The 17674-nt window shown below is 43.5% G+C and overlaps 1 protein-coding gene across 12 annotated transcripts in view; it reads left to right on the forward strand.

The window, feature by feature from the left end:
• Window positions 1-17674, forward strand: part of LOC138761894 (myc box-dependent-interacting protein 1-like) — a 190970-nt gene that overhangs the window by 122328 nt on the left and 50968 nt on the right. The gene's annotated exons all lie outside the window — the stretch shown is intronic.

Here is a 17674-nt window from a genome sequence, read left to right on the forward strand (position 1 = left end):
TTTGTTATGAAGGTAGAATTGTTGACTTTCTCTTTCTTTCTTTGGCTTGGCTTCGCGGACGAAGATTTATGGAGGGGGTAAAAGTCCACGTCAGCTCCAGGCTTGTTTGTGGCTGACAAGTCCGATGCGGGACAGGCAGACACGGTTGCAGCGGTTGCAGGTGAAAATTGGTTGGTTGGGGTTGGGTGTTGGGTTTTTCCTCCTTTGCCTTTTGTCAGTGAGGTGGGCTCTGCGGTCTTCTTCAAAGGAGGTTGCTGCCCGCCGAACTGTGAGGCGCCAAGATGTACAGTTTGAGGCGATATCAGCCCACTGGCGGTGGTCAATGTGGCAGGCACCAAGAGATTTCTTTAGGCAGTCCTTGTACCTCTTCTTTGGTGCACCTCTTGTCTCGGTGGCCAGTGGAGAGCTCGCCATATAACACGATCTTGGGAAGGCGATGGTCCTCCATTCTGGAGACGTGACCTACCCAGCACAGCTGGATCTTCAGCAGCGTGGACTCGATGCTGTCGGCCTCTGCCATCTCGAGTACTTCGATGTTAGGGATGAAGGCGCTCCAATGAATGTTGAGGATGGAGCGGAGAGAACGCTGGTGGAAGCGTTCTAGGAGCCGTAGGTGATGCCAGTAGAGGACCCATGATTCGGAGCCGAACAGGAGTGTGAGTATGACTAATGAAGTAATTTATCACTCTAAGAATTTTTGCCTTCCTTATTTGGCCTGAGCTTATTTCTTGGTAGTGGGTTTAGATTTTTTGTAATAAAATAATAATACAATATAATCTGTTTGATTAAAATGTGGGGTACATTGGATGAAATGATATGAGTGAAGTTTCATGGATCTTTGTGACTTTTAACATATGTACTCTATATTTTTGGATGTGAAATTTTAATGTTAATAAAAATATTGAAAAGAAAGATTTGAGGGGAATGTGAAGTTTCAAGGGTTGTGGTCAAGTGCCACATGTAGGCATGCTAGGAGGATTGAATTCTGTCTTAAAAGTGGGCAGAAACAGCACATGTAATAAGGTGAAAGGAACAGGTTTCTTAGACTAGTGGAGTGGAGTTCCTGATGTTGGTGCTATGCTCACTGCTTAATGTATGCATCGAATCCACGCTGCTGAAGATCAAACTGCGCTGGGTAGGTCACGTCTCCAGAGTGGAGGACCATCGCCTTCCCAAGATCGTGTTCTATGGCGAGCTCTCCACTGGCCACCGAGACAGATGTGCACCAAAGAAGAGGTACAAGGACTGCCTAAAGAAAGCTCTTGATGCCCGCCACATTGACCACCGCCAGTGGGCCGATATCGCCTCAAACCGTGCATCTTGGCACCTCACAGTTCGGCGGGCAGCAACCTCCTTTGAAGAAGACCGCAGAGCCCACCTCACTGACAAAAGGCAAAGGAGGAAAAACCCAACACCCAACCCCAACCCACCAATTTTCCCTTGCAACCGCTGCAACCGTGCCTGCCTGTCCCGCATCGGACTTGTCAGCCACAAACGAGCCTGCAGCTGACATGGACATTACCCCTCCATAAATCTTCGTCCGCGAAGACAAGCCAAAGAAGAATGTATGCTAAAGAGCAAAATGGTGGATCATAAGCAGAAGGTCAGCAGAGACTGAACTGTGGGAGCACTGTCAGTGTGGTTCCCTCGTCTGTTTGGGGAGGAATGCAGCACAGGCATCTGAATACAGCAGAGTGAAGTGGACTGGAAATGGCGGGCTTTACTTCCAGCTCGATAGTCGAAGGCCTGCTGCCAGATCTAAGGTTTTGCTGTCTTTGGGGAATCACGACCAGAGGTCAAAGGGGTGGATACAGGGGCTCAGTGACTGCAGCCTTTCTGCTGCTGTCCACCATACAGACACAAATGACAATTTGCTATCGGAATTGACTGCATCAGAGGTGGTAGGATTCCCATCACTTGCTTTATACAGGGGATTCCTTTTATTTGTTGTTCTTTGAGAGAGAGTACCTGAGTGTGGTGACTCATTGCTTGCTTTTGGTGTGCAAAGTAAAGCTTTTCACTATCTCAGGACTTGTAATGAATACATCTGAAAATTTAGTTAGAAGTGAAAGCATGCTGGAGCTACATATACATAGCAGGTTGGTTGACAACATCAATGGAAAGAGAGTTTCAAGATGGTTCTTCACTTTCAAGAAGCGGGTACAGTACAACTTTTATTATCCGAAATCCTCAGTTATCCAAAATTTTTTCTAAGCCGAAATGAAGTCACAGGTTGAATTTTGGAAAAACCTCTGAATAGAATTTAGAGTTTTTGGTGTTGGATTTGTCTTATTTTGCTCAGGTTGTTTTTTTTTTGGTGAGAATTAAATGCTTTAAAAAGCCTTCCCTTGTTGTTTAAATTCTGTTACATGTGATTTGCTGTTGCTACTGGGCTGTTGCTTTTTAAAAAAAAACCAGTTACCTGAAAATATAGTTGATCTGAAATAGGCCCAGTCCCGACCATTTCAGATAATTGAAATTGTACCGTATTTCCACCATGGTTTTATTTCAATTTTATAGCATTTGCAGGATTTTGTTTTTCAATTCATGGTGTGGGCATAATTGTCGAGGTTGGGGTGGTGGTAAGGATTGGTTGGCTGACAAAGGATGTAGAATTCAAGTTGATGGGATACTGAAATAGGCCCAGTCCCGACCATTTCAGATAATTGAATTTGTACCGTATTTCCACCATGGTTTTATTTCAATTTTATAGCATTTGCAGGATTTTGTTTTTCAATTCATGGTGTGGGCATAATTGTCGAGGTTGGGGTGATGGTAAGGATTGGTTGGCTGACAAAGGATGTAGAATTCAAGTTGATGGGATACTTTCAGGGGCAGTGGTGGAATCTCAGCTGTTCACAATATATATTGTTGATTTGGATAAGGAGGCCAAATGTCATATCACCAAGCACTCTAATGATGAAATAAGATGCTAGAGAGATATCAGTGGGATAGAAGCAGGCTGAGTAGATATGAACATGAAGGTAGAAAGTTTTGGAGGGGGAAGTGAGATAATATTTGAGTTTTTATTGGAGATTGAAAGAAATTTGGTAGGACTTTGTGAGTGAATCAGAGTTTGTGCAGGTATAGAAGCAACTAGGGATGCAAATAGTGCTGACCTTTATTGTAAGAGAGTTTGGTACAAGAGAAGACATTACTGTATTGGGCCCTGGTGAGATAGCATTTGGGATAACCTGTAAAGAGTTGGACTTCAGTGTATTTGCAATAGAAGGGGTGTACCAAAATTCTACAAATTCTCGGCAAGACATAGGGGCAATTGTTAATACATTAAGCACACTTGGCCCATGATCAGTGGAGAATCAGAGGTGAGTGCAATTAACTAGGCCTGAGAGGAAAAATGCAAAGGAATAATGTTTCCTGAGGCATTGTTATCTTGCGTCAATCCAGACTTTTTCCAATCGGTATGGATGGGATTTCTTCAGAGGGAAATAGTTAGAATTTCTATGGAGGCATGATCACAGTGCATGTGATCTTATGGAAGCCAAAAGATATTAGTGCATAGGTTCATCAGTTATAATGAATGGTGGGGCAATTGAGGCCAAATGGTGCTTTTATTTAATCCTGCTTTTGGAAGTACAATGAATTGCAAGCAAGATAGTCAGACTTCAAGATGTAAGCAAGACGGTAAAAGGAAGTGAAATTTGATAACTTGCAATACTTTGATAAGAATAGGGAGAGGTGATATAAACAAGATACAATTCCGAAAGGGGTTAAAGAAACGAGATCTTGGGATATGCAAATTTTAACAATTGGTGGGCAGGTGTTTGGAGGAAACAAGCTGGACTGGCTTCATAACAGAAACCTCTCATGCTGGAGTGAAGAAATCATGAAGCTTTCGTTTCACCACAGCTGGAAGACGGTCTGCGACTGCGTAACATTTTAGGTAGTTTCCAACCTTTGAAAATGCAAAAGAGATTCTGAGGCTAAAGGATTTCAGTTGTGTGTGCACACTGAAGAAGTGAGATTTTGGTAATACAGGTGGTTGCTATTAGCAATTGGATAGAAATCTAAAATCATGAAGGGTGTAGAGAGTTGAAGAAATTGGACGTGACAGACGGTGTGAGAACAGGAAGTCGAACGTAAACAATTTTACAAAGAATCAAAGGTAACATGGGGGTTAAAAAAGGTTGCGTATTTAGTGGTTTGTGTTTCCGATGCCCTGCCGGGAGTTGTCATCGAGTTAGATTTAGTGGTGTTCAAGGAGCTGCATAACCATCTGAAAGAAAAGCTGGGCTTGTCTGGCTATCTTCCATTTGGATTAAAGAAAAACTCAATTGAGAGATTATTATTTTTGAGTTCTGCTACCCAGAACTATTCTTGCAGTAGTCGTTGTGGAGAAATTGGTTAATTTTTGTCCTGCAAAGGAAATAAGACCGTCAGGACAAATGTATTTGTTGTTCTTTTGTCCCTGCAGTAATGAGGAGATCTGTATAATTTGTATTCAGATTTATTGTCAGAGTACATGCATGACATTACATACCATCCTGAGATTATTTTTCTGCTGGCAAGGCAGAATTGCCACTTAGTACAAAAAAAAACTACTCAGCATAGAGATGTCAACAAATAAAGAAATGTAAGCAGATCATGAATGTAAAACTGACAGTGCAATGCAGAGAATTTAAAAAAAAAATAAAATGTACAACTAATAGTCCTTAAATGAGACCCTAATTGAGTTTGTTGAGGAGGATGATGGTAGAGGGGTAACAGCTGTTCTTTAATCTGGTGGTGCGAGTCTTGTGGCTCCTATAACTCTTTCCTGACGGCTGCAGTGAGAACAGAGTGTGTGCTGGGTGGTGTGGATCCTTATGATTGATGTTGCTCTCCGAAGATAGAGTTCCTTATAGATGTTCTCGATAGTGGGAGGGTTTTGCTTGTGATGTCCTGGACTGTGTCCACTACCTTTCGCAGGGCTTTACACTCCGGGATATTGGTGTCCCTATTCCAGACGGTGATGGAGCCGGTCAGCAACACTTTCCACCACACATCTGTAGAAATTTGCCAGTTTCTGGTGTCATGCCAAACCTCCACAAACTCCTGAGGAAGTAGAGGCACTGACGTGCTTTCTTCACGATGCCTTTAGTGGGAAAGATCTTCTGAGATAATGACTCCCAAGAACTTAAATTTTCTCACCCTCATCACCTCTGATCCCCTAATGATCACTGGATTGTTGACCTCTGGCTTTCCTTTCCTGAAGTCAACAATCAGCTCCTTAGATTTGAGGAGATTGAGAGTGAGGTTATTGTTAGTGCACCATTCAGCCAAATTTTCAATCTCCCTCCTGTATGCTAACTCATCACCTTTCTTTATGCAACCTACTACAGTGATATCGTAGGCAAATTTGTAGATGATGTGTTAAGGTCATACTGAGTCTCACAGTCGAAGGTGTAAAGTGAGACGAGCAGGGGGCCAACAAAACCGCCCTGAAGTGCTGCAGTACTGATGGAGATTGTGGAGGAGATGGTCTTGCTGATCCTCTCTGATTATGGTCTGGAGGTAAGGAAATTCATGACCTAATTGCATCGTAAGGTATTGAGTCCCACGTCTTCGATATGCTGATATGTTTTTAGGGGATGATAGTTTTAAATGCTGAACTGTAGTTGATAAAGAGCATCCTGATGAATGTATCTTTACAGTCCAGGAGTTCGAGGGCTTTGTGTAGAGCCAGTGAGATGGCATCCACCGTAGGTCTGTTGCTACTGTTGGCATTCTAGAACGTATCCATTTTATCTCTCAGAAGCTGATGTGCGTCAACACCAGCCTTTCAAAACACTTCATCACTGTTGATGTAAGTACTACTGGCTCATTAAGACTGGTCATTAAGGCAGGCACTGGTATTACACAAGACCATAAGACATAGGAGCAGAAATTCAGCCCATCGAGTCTATTAATATGATCTACTCCATTCTCCCTGTAACCTTTGATGCCCTGGCTAATCAAGAACCTATCAATCTCTGCCTTAAATACATCCAATGACTTGGCCTCCACAACCACGTGGTAACAAATTCCACTTATCCCTTTCCTACATTTTGCAGTTTTTACTCTGCCAAAAGCATGCTAAATTTAAATCTACTCCTAGTTAAGTCATTCATTGATAAACCTGGTCTTCATGAAAGGTATTTGGGTAATGATTAAATAATTGAATAAAGCTTTATGGAGGGTGGTGAGCAAACAGTCAGGATCTTTCAACCAATTCAGTAAACAACTTTTTTATTTGGAGAGTTGCTTGATTTTGCTTTTGGTTTTTAAGTGGTGCTGTGGTGGCATACATCCTCATGGCGAACTGGCCCCGCTTGTAATGCCACGTGGCGGGGCAGCCATGGGGAAATGGCATCGTCAGAGGTTTCTCTCTGACTCCAGCATCCCTTCCAGCGCACACCCTGGGCAGCAATTATGATGTCACAATGCACCAGGTGACTGAGCTCATGCTGCCCTTAAAGGGACGCGCTGAATTTGAATAAAAAGAGTCGTTAACGACCCTCAACATGGTGGCTGTGTTTCTTCCACTGCTCACACTGCCACAGTGGTGACCCCGATGAGCCCGGATGTTTTTCTGGACTCAAAACACCATGGATTCAGCAGAGGTTGGCACTGTCTCCATCAAGCATCTCTCCTCTCCCCCCCCCCCCCCCCCCCCCCCAAACACTGACCGAGAACGTGGTTCGGGCAGGCAGAAGTACAATTTCAACTCCACAACATCTCCTCAGACACAACAATGTTCTATCATGTTGTGAGCACTCTGGACCAAGATACGACTGCGAGGGTGGATGGCATCATCCGCCACCCCCCGGCTACGGGCAAGTGCACCGCCCTCAAAAACTTGCTGCTTGGAAATTTCAGGCTAACTCCGCAGCAACGGGCTTCCAGCCTCCTTCACCTAGGTGGGCTTGGGGACCGTAGTCCGTCGGCACTGATGGATGAAATGCTGGCCCTGGTGGAAGACCACAAGCCTTGTTTTCTCTTCTATCAGATATTCCTGGAACAGATGATGGAGGACATCCAGCTGCTCCTCACTGATGAAGACTTCTCAAATCCGAGGAGAGCAGCAGCCCATGCGGATGCCCTCTGGCGCATGAAGAGGGAGAACAAGGCAGCCCTCAACCAGGTGACATGACCTGGAGCCAGCTGACTGCAAGCTGCTCCCAAGACCAAGCCAGAGGAGGGCCAGTTGACCTGGTGTTTCTACCACCAGCGCTGGGGAGCACAAGCCCGTAAGTGCCGCCAGTCCTGTGGGTTTCAGGGAAATGACCAGGCCAGCCGCCGTTGATGGCTGCAACGGCTGGCCACACAAACAGCCTCCTTAATGTGATGGACAGATCCACTGGCCGCTGATTCCTGGTGGACACTGGTTGAGCTCAGCATCCTCCTCCCACCCCCCACAGCATTAGAGACTCGCACCCGATCTCGAGGTCCAACCCTGCAGGCAGCCAACGGCTCCACCATCAGGACCTACGGTACCCACAGGGCACAGATCCAGATTCGAAAGGAGAAGTTCCACTGGAGGTTCATCCTAGTCTCCGTGGGCACCACACTGTTAGGGGCCAATTTCCTCAGAGCTCATGGCCTACTGGTTGACATGAAGGACAAAAGGCTGGTGAACGTCCGAAAGTTCCACTCCACCCGACAGGACACAGCAGAAGCCCGCAGGCCTGAAATCGCCACTAGGGATGAGTTTGACAAGATCCTCCATGAATTCCCCGCCATCTTAGAACCACGATTCAACGCCGTCCTGCCCCAGCATGGGGTCTTCCACCACATCATCACACAGGGGCCCCTGCTGCACGCTAGACCAGACAGCTGCCACCCGAGAAGCTCCAGCTGGCAAAGGAGGAATTCTTCAGGCTCCAAGAACTAGGAATCATCTGGCGCTCAGACAGTGCCTAGGGTCCCGAAATCGTCTGGGGGCTGGAGACAGTGCAGGGACTACCGTCAGTTGAATGATGCAACCACCCCTGACAGGTACCTGGTGCCCCACATGCAGGACTTCTCCGTCAACCTCCACGGTGCACGGGTCTTCTCCAAAGTGGACCTCGTGCGGGGATACCATCAGATCCCGGTGCATCCAGACGACATGGGTAAGACGGCCATTGTCACCCCTTTCGGCCTCTTCGAATTCCTGTGTATGCCCTTCGGTTTAAAGAATGCAGCCCAAACGTTCCAGGGCCTCATGGACGCGATTGGAAAAGACCTGGACTTTGTGTTCATTTACCTGGACGAAATTCTCATTGGCAGTCGCAACAGCAGCGAACACAAAGCCCACCTCCACACACTCTTTGCCCAGCTGGCAGACTTCGGCCTCAAGGTCAATGCGGCCAAATGCCAGTTTGGCAAGGAATCCCTCCTGTTTCTGGGGCACACCATTTCAGCAGCTGGGGCCGCGCCGGAGAAGGTAGCAGCTGTTCAATGATTCCCCAAACCCTCCACCCTGAAAGGCCTCCAAGAGTTCGTGGGGATGGTGAACTTTTACCATCGTTTCATCCCCGGAGCTGCGTGCACCATGTACCTATTGTTCGCACTCTTTGCCACCAAAGAAAAGACTTTATCTTGGTCAGAGGAGGCGGACAGGGCTTTCATTGCGACAAAGGAGGCTCTAGCCAGCGCCACGCTGCTGGTGCACCTGCGGCCAGAGGCGCACACGGCACTCTCTGTGGACGCCTCATCTACGGCAGTGGAGGGGGTGGGGGGTGTTCTGGACAATGGCGCCCACTGCTCTTTTTCAGCAAGCAGCTGTGGCTGCTGGAGCTCAAATACAGTGCCTTCGACCAGGAGCTCCTGGCACTGTATTTGGCCATCTGCCATTTCTGCTACTTTCTCGAGGGCAAGCCGTTCACAGCCTTCACGGATCACAAGCCCCTCACTCGAGCACTGGCGATGGCCAAGGATCCGTGGTCCGCCAGACAGCAGCAACCAACATCCGACACAGGGCTGGCAAGGACAATGTAGTGGCGGATGCGCTCTCCCATCCAGCCATCAACACTCTAGTGCCTGTCCTGGATTACGAGCAACTGGCTCAGGCACAGACGAACGATGTGGAGACGCAGGCCTTGTGGATTGCCATCTCTGACCTCAAACTCAAGGATGTCCGGGTGCCCAGCAGCCCGGACACATCGCTCTGCGACATCTCAATGGGCACGCTGCGCCTGGTGGTCAAAGGTCTTCAGTCTAATCCACAACTTCGCTGACCCAGCAGTAAAGACAACCTTGCGGATGGTCGTGGAGCAGCTTGTGTGGCACGGGCTGAAGAAGGAGGTGACGGAACTGGCCAGGAACTGTACCAGGTGCCAGACCTACGAGGTCCAGTGACACACGCGAACCCCCATCCAGAACTTCGACCCGGCGGTTTGCAGATTCCAACACATCCACGTTAATGTCGTTGGGCCCCTGCTGGTGTCCAAGGAGGCTCGTTACCTCCTCATGGTGGTGGATTGGTCCACAAGGTGGCCGGTCCCTGTCCCGATTAAGGAGGCCTCCACGGAGATGTACGCCAGGACTCTGGTCATTCAATGGATTGCCTGTTTCGAAGTTCTGACGCACATCACTTGTGACAGAGGGGCGCAGTTCGTCCACCCTGTGGACACAGATGGCGAAGCTCCTGGGGTTCAAGCTTCACCAGACCACAGCATACCACCCGCAGTCCACTGGGTTGGTGCAGAGGTTCCACGGGCACTTGAAGGCATCGCTTATGGCCAGGCTCTTCTGGACCAGACTGGGCGGACGAACTACCCTGGGTCCTCCTCGGGATTAGGACGGCACCCAAGGAGGACCTGCAGGCTTTAGCAGCGGAGATGGTCTATGGCTTTCCCTGCCGGGTGAATTTTATGGCCCAGACCCTGAACCATGGCCACTGACAAAAACTTGCTGGCGGACCTATGCAGGCGACTTGCACACCCTAGCTCCCCCATCCCCGGCATGCCATGGCACTTGGCTGTTTCATCTCCCCAAAGAGCTCGACTCGGCCCAGTTCGTTTTCGTGCGGAGGGGACCACAAGGTGCACCGCTATAGCGACTGTACGAGGGGCCATACAAAGTCTTGCACCGGTCTGGCGGAACCTTCACTCTGGACATTGGGGAGAGGAACTTTTTACGGTGGACCACCTGAAGGCGACCCATCTGGACTTATAACAGCTGCGCCCAAGCGCCGTTGCCAGCTGCCGAAACGACAGGGCACATAGCTGGTTCTTGGGGGTGGGGGGGGGTGGTTGTGTGGCGGCGCACATCCTCAGAACACAACTTTGCAACTCGGTTATTGGAATTTCTTAGAACTGCAAAACAACATCACACCACACTGGTCTCCGATAGACCTATACATGTACTTTCAAATGCAATTTGAACTAAACTCTGTACACTTGAGTAAAAACATTGAATGGTTGTCCCCTTTAGTCTATAAAACAAATCAGTAACAGGACATCGTAAAACACAGATATTAGAGGAGCTCTGCAGGTCTCAGTGTCCATAAGAGGTAAAAATGTACAAATCTTTTGGGGCTGAGCCCTCCAAAGTTTGAAGAAGGGCTCAGGCCTGACACATCATTTGTATATCTTTACCTCCAGTGGGTGCTGTGTTTTACTGTAATCACATCATCTGCAGACTTTCATGTTTCAATCCACTCAATAAGAGGACACGCTGGTTTGTTTTGCTTGGATTCTGCAATTGCCTTGCATTGAAAGTGTCATGTTTCTTGGTGGATCAGTTTTGAAAGGGGTTTCTTGCAGTACTTGGTTGAGTATTGTTTTTTTGAAAGATTGCAGCCCAGTGGGGTAGTATGACTTGAAGCCATCATACAGCCAAATGTTCATTTTCTCTTCCTTCCTCCATCTGCTAGTGCTATTTATAGACATTGCGTCAATCTGTTGAGTTTGTGCAGAGGAGAGTTTCATTTGGCTTGTCAGCATTTAGCTTGGTTAAAGTTCCAAATTTAGCTTGGTTAAAGTTCCATGGACTTTTCACTATATTGGTTAATGGGAAAATAAATTAAACTGCACATTGTAATCTGTGGAAAGAGAAGCTAGTTGACACAGAATAGTACAAAGACAGGAATTGGCCTTTTGGCTCACTTGTCGGTTCTGAACGTGATGCCAAATTAAATGAAAACTCTGCTTGCAATATCCCTCCATTCAGTGCATATTTGTGTCTATCTGGAAGCCTCCTCAATGTTACCATTGTATCTGTTTCCATCACTATCCTGAGCAGGCTATTCTGTTTTCTTCCTCATACCATTTGATCCCTTTAAGAGTCAGATCCAAGTACAATTTTAAATAAATCTAACTGGCATCAACAACTTTGAGGTTGGGAGTTCCATGTTCACAACTCTGAGCAAGTTTCTCCATGTCACCTTAAATGGTCTGCCCCTTTGACTGTGACCCTTCTGGACTTCCCCAACACCAGCAACATTCTTCCTTTATCTAATCTGTCCTAAACTAAAGTTTGGTTATGTGAAAATTTTGTTTCCTTGCACCCACCATTCTGGGGCTGAGATATAGAGAGTTAGTGCTGACAGTGGGGAAGGGGTTAAAGATAGAGTTTGGAGGTGAAGGGTTAGGTCCAGTAGGCAAGAGCTAAATGGGGTACAGAATGAGAGAGGGGTTCTTATTATTTGAAATTTGAAAACTGTGTTCATGGCATTGGCTTTTAGATGTTCAGGTGTTGTGAGGCATTGTCTCTCTGGTTTTGTTGGCCCTCTCTCTGGTATTAAAGCCTATGACAGACAGGTCAGTATGGGAAGGGGAGTTGAAATTGCATGGATTTGTCTGCCTTGATCCTCTTGAGACCAGCGCCACCACTTTCTTGATCTCAAAATGCCTTGACACATTTGCATCAGAACTGCAGAAGCTTTAACTGAAAATATTAACGAGTTTCTCTTCCTGTTGATGGTAATTGTACTTGTTTCTGCATGTGTGACTAAAAGGAGAAAAGCATATTATAAAACATCAGTGCTAATATATTTTCTGGGGGTTTTTTTGCATTCAATTTATCATGGTGATAGAGAACAAATGAGACATGGTACTGAATGAAATTTGTATATTTTTTGCAGCATGTGAACTGCACTCAAATGGTAAACCAAGTTTGGTTCAGTCTTTAAAGTTAACAAAACTGTTGTAAATCATTAGACAACTGCAAGATAGTTTTAACCAGGGCAAAAGTGACACAATGAGGGCCTGAACTTTGAGTGCTTTTAGGACAGATACCTAGGGAACAGGTACATGGTTCCTCGGAAGGTAATATGTAGACAGGGTGGTGGCACAGGAGATTGGCATGCTTGTTTCATCGACTTGGGCTTTGAGTTCAGGAGTTGGGATGTCATGTACAATATGGTGAGACCATAGTGAAATATTGAGCCAGGTCTAGTTACCCAGCCATAAGAAATGTCATTAACGTGGAAAAGATGCAAGGAAGATCCATAGGATGTTACTGGGATCTGAGGGCTTGAGTTGTAAGAAAGGGTTGCTTCAGTTGAGACACTTTTTTCCTGGAATGTAGGATGTTAAGGGATGATCTTGTGGAAATGTGTAAAATCATGATGAGATTAGATGGAGTGAATAGTCCAATTCTTTGCCAGGATAGGAGAGTCTAAAACTAGAGGGAAATAGAATAATTTAAAAGTAGTATCTTTTTCCCCATTATGTATGTGAAATGATCTGGCATAGGAAGTGGTGGAGGCAACAGGGGCTGATTACAAATTGCATAATTATTCAATAAATCCACTGAATCCAGGCAGTCAATTTGACTTTGTCAGTGAAGATCTGGAAAAATGAGGGAGATATCAGGAATTGTCTAGAGAGATGGAGATTGCTAAGTGTTTTTATATCAAAAACAAATTAGTTTTTGGAAGTTGTGCCTATCCTCAATCAAGGCCGTGATATAAAACTGTTGTAACAGCAAGAATAGAAAAGTGGGTTAGTATTGAGAGAAACAGTTATGAAAAATGTTAGATAGTTTTGGACTGGAATTGGAGGCTCTGTGGAGTTTCCTAATTTTCATACTAAACGTGTTTCTTTTATTAATGTCTTGGCTGCACTAGGCACATTCTTGAGTTTGTAAATGGCACAAAAATTAGCATAGTGAACTGAAAAGGATAATAGCTTTGGAGATGTGGGAAAGTTTAAAAAAAAGATTACTTTAAACAGAAGGCACAAATCTGAAGGACAAGAACAGATTTTGGACTGCATGTGGACAGTTTGAAAGTGGCAAACAAGAATGGGGAACTGTTTTTTTAATTGTTAGATTGTAGGGTTTATTTATAGTGCAAATAAGGAACTCTTGAAAAAGATTGTTCTGCCCTCAGTACATTATGATGTCCATTTCAGGGTGCCACAACTTTGGAAAAATATCAAGGGTTGAACATAGAACATTACAGCACCATTCAAGCCATTTGGCCCATGATGTTGTGCTGAACTATGGAAACCGACTCCACAAAGATCTAATTTTTCACCGTCTCTTACATCCTTGTGCCAATTGAAGAGGCTTTGGTATCTAGAATAAATTTTACTAGAGCAATATAAAGTTTGAATACATTGTGGATAGACTGGAGAAGCTGGGGCAGAGGGTCAACGAATCTGATCAGCATTTAAAAATCATGAGGGATCTGGGCCAAAAATAGTTCTCATTAGTGTAAGGGTTTGGACCAGTGGGTGTAGAATGAAGATGATGAAAGAACAAAAGTGTCGGAAGGAAAGGTTTCCCTATTTCAGGAACGCTTGGTGTCTGGAAAGCACTGCTAAGGTTACCAGTGGCGTTGTACTCCAAAGGGAGAATGATGTATCTGAAATTTGCAATTTTTGATAATCAATCTAAAATGTCAGCTGTTGTTCTTTCCCCTGTATCTAGGCAACCCTGCACATTTTTAATGCTTTCTCATGAATTTGCCAGTCTCCAGGGTGCAGATAGTGGGATTAACCTGATTGCTTTGGCAGGCCCAATTACTCTTTTGCTTTTAAAATTCTGCAGTGTATCCATTTCAAACTCTTCATGATAAATAATGGTTAATTTGAAAATGTGTGACATTTAAATTTAGGCATACAGCACAGCAACAAGCCCGTGCCACCCAATTACACCCAATTAACCTACAACCCCCCACCCTGTATGTTTTGCACAATGGGAGGAAACCCGTGCACCTAGAGGAAACCCATGTGGACATGGGAGAATGTACAAACTTCTTACAGTGCATGATTTGAACTCTGGTCCTGATTGCTGATTGCAATTCAAGCAATAAACTAAATTGGCTTGAGTTGCATCTTAATCATTTGTGTCTAACATTATTGTCAGTTGTTGCTGTGCATAGATATTTCTCATATTTGCTGAGCATTAAATGCTGAAGCCTTATTTTCTTCTTGAGGCACTTCAGTACCATACACTTCCTGTTGGAAAGCCTTATTCTTCAAGGTACACTCGTTCAACTGTTGCCAACAATAACCTCTAGTATGCATTTACAGCACTTACTGATATTGAATGAGTTACTCTTGTGTGCTTTCATTAGCTTTGCATCGCATCCTTGGCAATTGCTCAAATGAGCACTTTCAAAAGTAGCAAATCTGGTTTCAGAGCAAGAATCTCAACTCAAGAGCTCTGAAAAGATTAAACCAGTTGTCCAGCAGTGGAAGAGGAGAACATTGATGAATTGGAAGTGAAAACCAGAAAGCAAATGTTGAGAGTCTCATTAAAAGGAAAAATCCCTTTCTGTCGAGAAAAGTGGTTACACAACTTTGTATTGTATAATACTAACACACGTACCAAATCAGTTGGAGAGATTGTTTCTTTTTGGGTTAAAAGTCATTTAATTTGTGGGAGGTTCCTGAAATTAAGTTCTCCAAGTGATCATCTTGTAGATTTAAATTTTGAATAGTACTTCAAAGAAAAACTGACATTTCCACTTGCATTTAGAAATAGTTCAAGGATTTGTGAGCATTTGTAGAAGAAAGTCTTGTTAGGGACAGACTGAAGAGCAGATAGTGTCTCATGAGCTGAATTAAGTTTCTCAAATGACAGAACAAACCAATTGAAGATGGATGTGGGTTATCTGAATTTTAGTAAGATGTTTGACAAGGTTCCCAAAAATGGGCTCATCCAAAAAGTCATGGGGCCTGGGAACCATGGAAGCTTGGCTGCATGGATTTTGTATTTGTTTGGTCACAGAAGATAGAAGGTTGTAGTATTCTGCCTGGAGGTTGGTGACTAGTGGTGTTCCGCAATGATCTGTTCTTGGACCCCTGCTCTTTCATTTTTATAAATGACTTGGACAAAAGTGTATATATCGGTCAGCAAGTTTGCAGATGACATGAAGGTTGGAGGTGTTGTGGATAATGTAAAAGGTTATAATGGGATGTAGACAGGGTGCAAATTTGGGTGGAGAAGTGGAAGATGGAATTCAATCTGGAAAAGTGTGAAATGATGCACTTTGAAGGTAGAGTACATTTTTTTTTTGTTGAAAAATTTATACGTTCTTTTGGTTTTGTAAAAATTTTAAATAATTTAAAACTACCCTCTACTACCCCCCATCCTCCCCATCCCATCTATCCAATCCCTTATAACCCTCCCCCGTACGGAACTTATATTAAAAACACAATGACATAATTATCACAATAGGTTGTTGTACGGTGTGCCCTCTATTTACATCTTTCAACACATATAAGGCTTTCACTTAACATCTAAACCCATACATTCCAATTACAAACTCCACATCTTAATAAAAAAAATAAATATTTTGCAAATTATGTTAGTTTCTCTAAATAAATACATGATTGAATTTCATTGTGCCATCTTTGTATATTCAATTTGACATCATTTTTCCAAGATACAGCGATACACTTTCTAGCCACCGCCAATCCTAAATCAATAAATGCAATATGAGGTTTCTCCAAATGTAAATTTGCCATAATTGTATTCATGTATCCCAATAAGCATACCCATGGATCCACATATAAATCTATTTGGAAAAAAATCTCGCAAAAATTTGATCACATTTTCCCAAAAGGACTTAACCTTTCTACATTCCCAGACAGAGTGTGAAAAAATAATAGATTAAAAATATATAAAAATAAATAAATACATAGAAAGTACCTGTCTGATCGCCACATCAAAAACACAAATCTGACCCACTAAATCTATATTTTTTCAATTTTTCAGGAGTTAAATGTAACTGAAGGAGAAAGTTATAATTAACTAAGCTATATTGTACATTAATTAATTTCGTAAACACTATTCAAACAAGTATGAGACCACTCCTCCACAGAAATAGGAATAGATAAATCCTTCTCCCATTTATCATTTATTTTAAATATATCTACCTTTTTCATCTTTTCCTGTAATAACAAGTACATTTCTGAAACAAATCCCTTTTTTCCCCTTATCCACAATTAGTCTCTCAAATTTCATTTGACCAAGTAATATTATCTCTCTACCAATGCATTCTAATAATAAATCTCGTACTTGATAATAAGCAAATAAAGTATTTGTAATATACCAAATTTCTCTCTAAGTCTATTAAACGAAAGAAATGAACCTACTTCAAAACAATCTTCCACTAATATCACTCCTTTTGATTCCCAATCCTTCAAATAAGGATCATTCATAGAAAATGAAATTAGCTGATTGTGATATAACGATGTTTTAGCTGATATCTTACCTTTCGATCCTATAAGCTGATTCCACTTATACCAAACCTCCATCAACTGTTTCAATACTGGGAGTTGATGCCCTTGTAGAAGCAAAGGATTCCATTTGTATATAAAATGGTGTATTGATCTTTCCTGAATTTGATCCATCTCTACCTTCGCCCACATCGGAGGCTGGTCAATATCAAACAGTCAATTAATAAACTTTAATTGTGCTGCTTGATAATAATTTTGAAATTATGGTAATTGAAGACCTCCCAAGTCATTCCTCCATGTCAACCTTTGCATAGAGACTCTAGATAACTTACCTTTCCATAAAAACAAACGAATTACTTTATTTAATTCCTTAAAAAACTTCCCCAGTATAGCACTTGGAATAGATAGAAACAAATATTGAATGCGAGGATATATATTCATTTTGGTACAATTTACCTGTCCAATCAGTGTTAAAGTTAACTCCTTCCATCTATTTAAATCAAACTTAATCTTATTTAATAATGGTATATAATATAAATTATATAAATTTGAGAAGGTAGAGTACATGTTGATGCCATGATTCTTAGCAGGGTGGAGGGAGAGAAGGGTCTTGGGGTCCAAGTCCATAGATCATTCAAGGTTGCTGTGCAAGGTGATAAAGTGGATAAGTCGGCATTGGCATTAAATGTGTGCTAGCCTTCAATGGTCAGAAAATTGGGTTCAAGAGCTATGAGGTGATGTTGCAGCTCTATAAAATGTTGATTGAACCATAGAGTAGTGTGTTCAATTCTGGTTGGCTCGTTGTGTGAAGCCTGTGGAAGCTTTGGAGAGGGTTCAGAGGAGATTTATTAGGATGTTGCCTGGATTGGAGAACAAGTCTTGTAAAGAAAAGTTAACTGAGTAGTGGGTGTCTGCAATGCATTGCCAAGGACATGGTGAATGGTTCAATAGGAACATTTCAAAGACTCTTGGATAGGCATATGAATGTAAGGATAAGGTGTGGGCAATATTGAATTTGTTCTTCAAATGTTAAGGTGAGTAGCCTACATTCAAGGGGAAAATGAAAATATGTT

The sequence above is a fragment of the Narcine bancroftii genome, chromosome 4 (genome assembly GCF_036971445.1).
Source record: "Narcine bancroftii isolate sNarBan1 chromosome 4, sNarBan1.hap1, whole genome shotgun sequence".
Taxonomy (NCBI): domain Eukaryota; kingdom Metazoa; phylum Chordata; class Chondrichthyes; order Torpediniformes; family Narcinidae; genus Narcine; species Narcine bancroftii.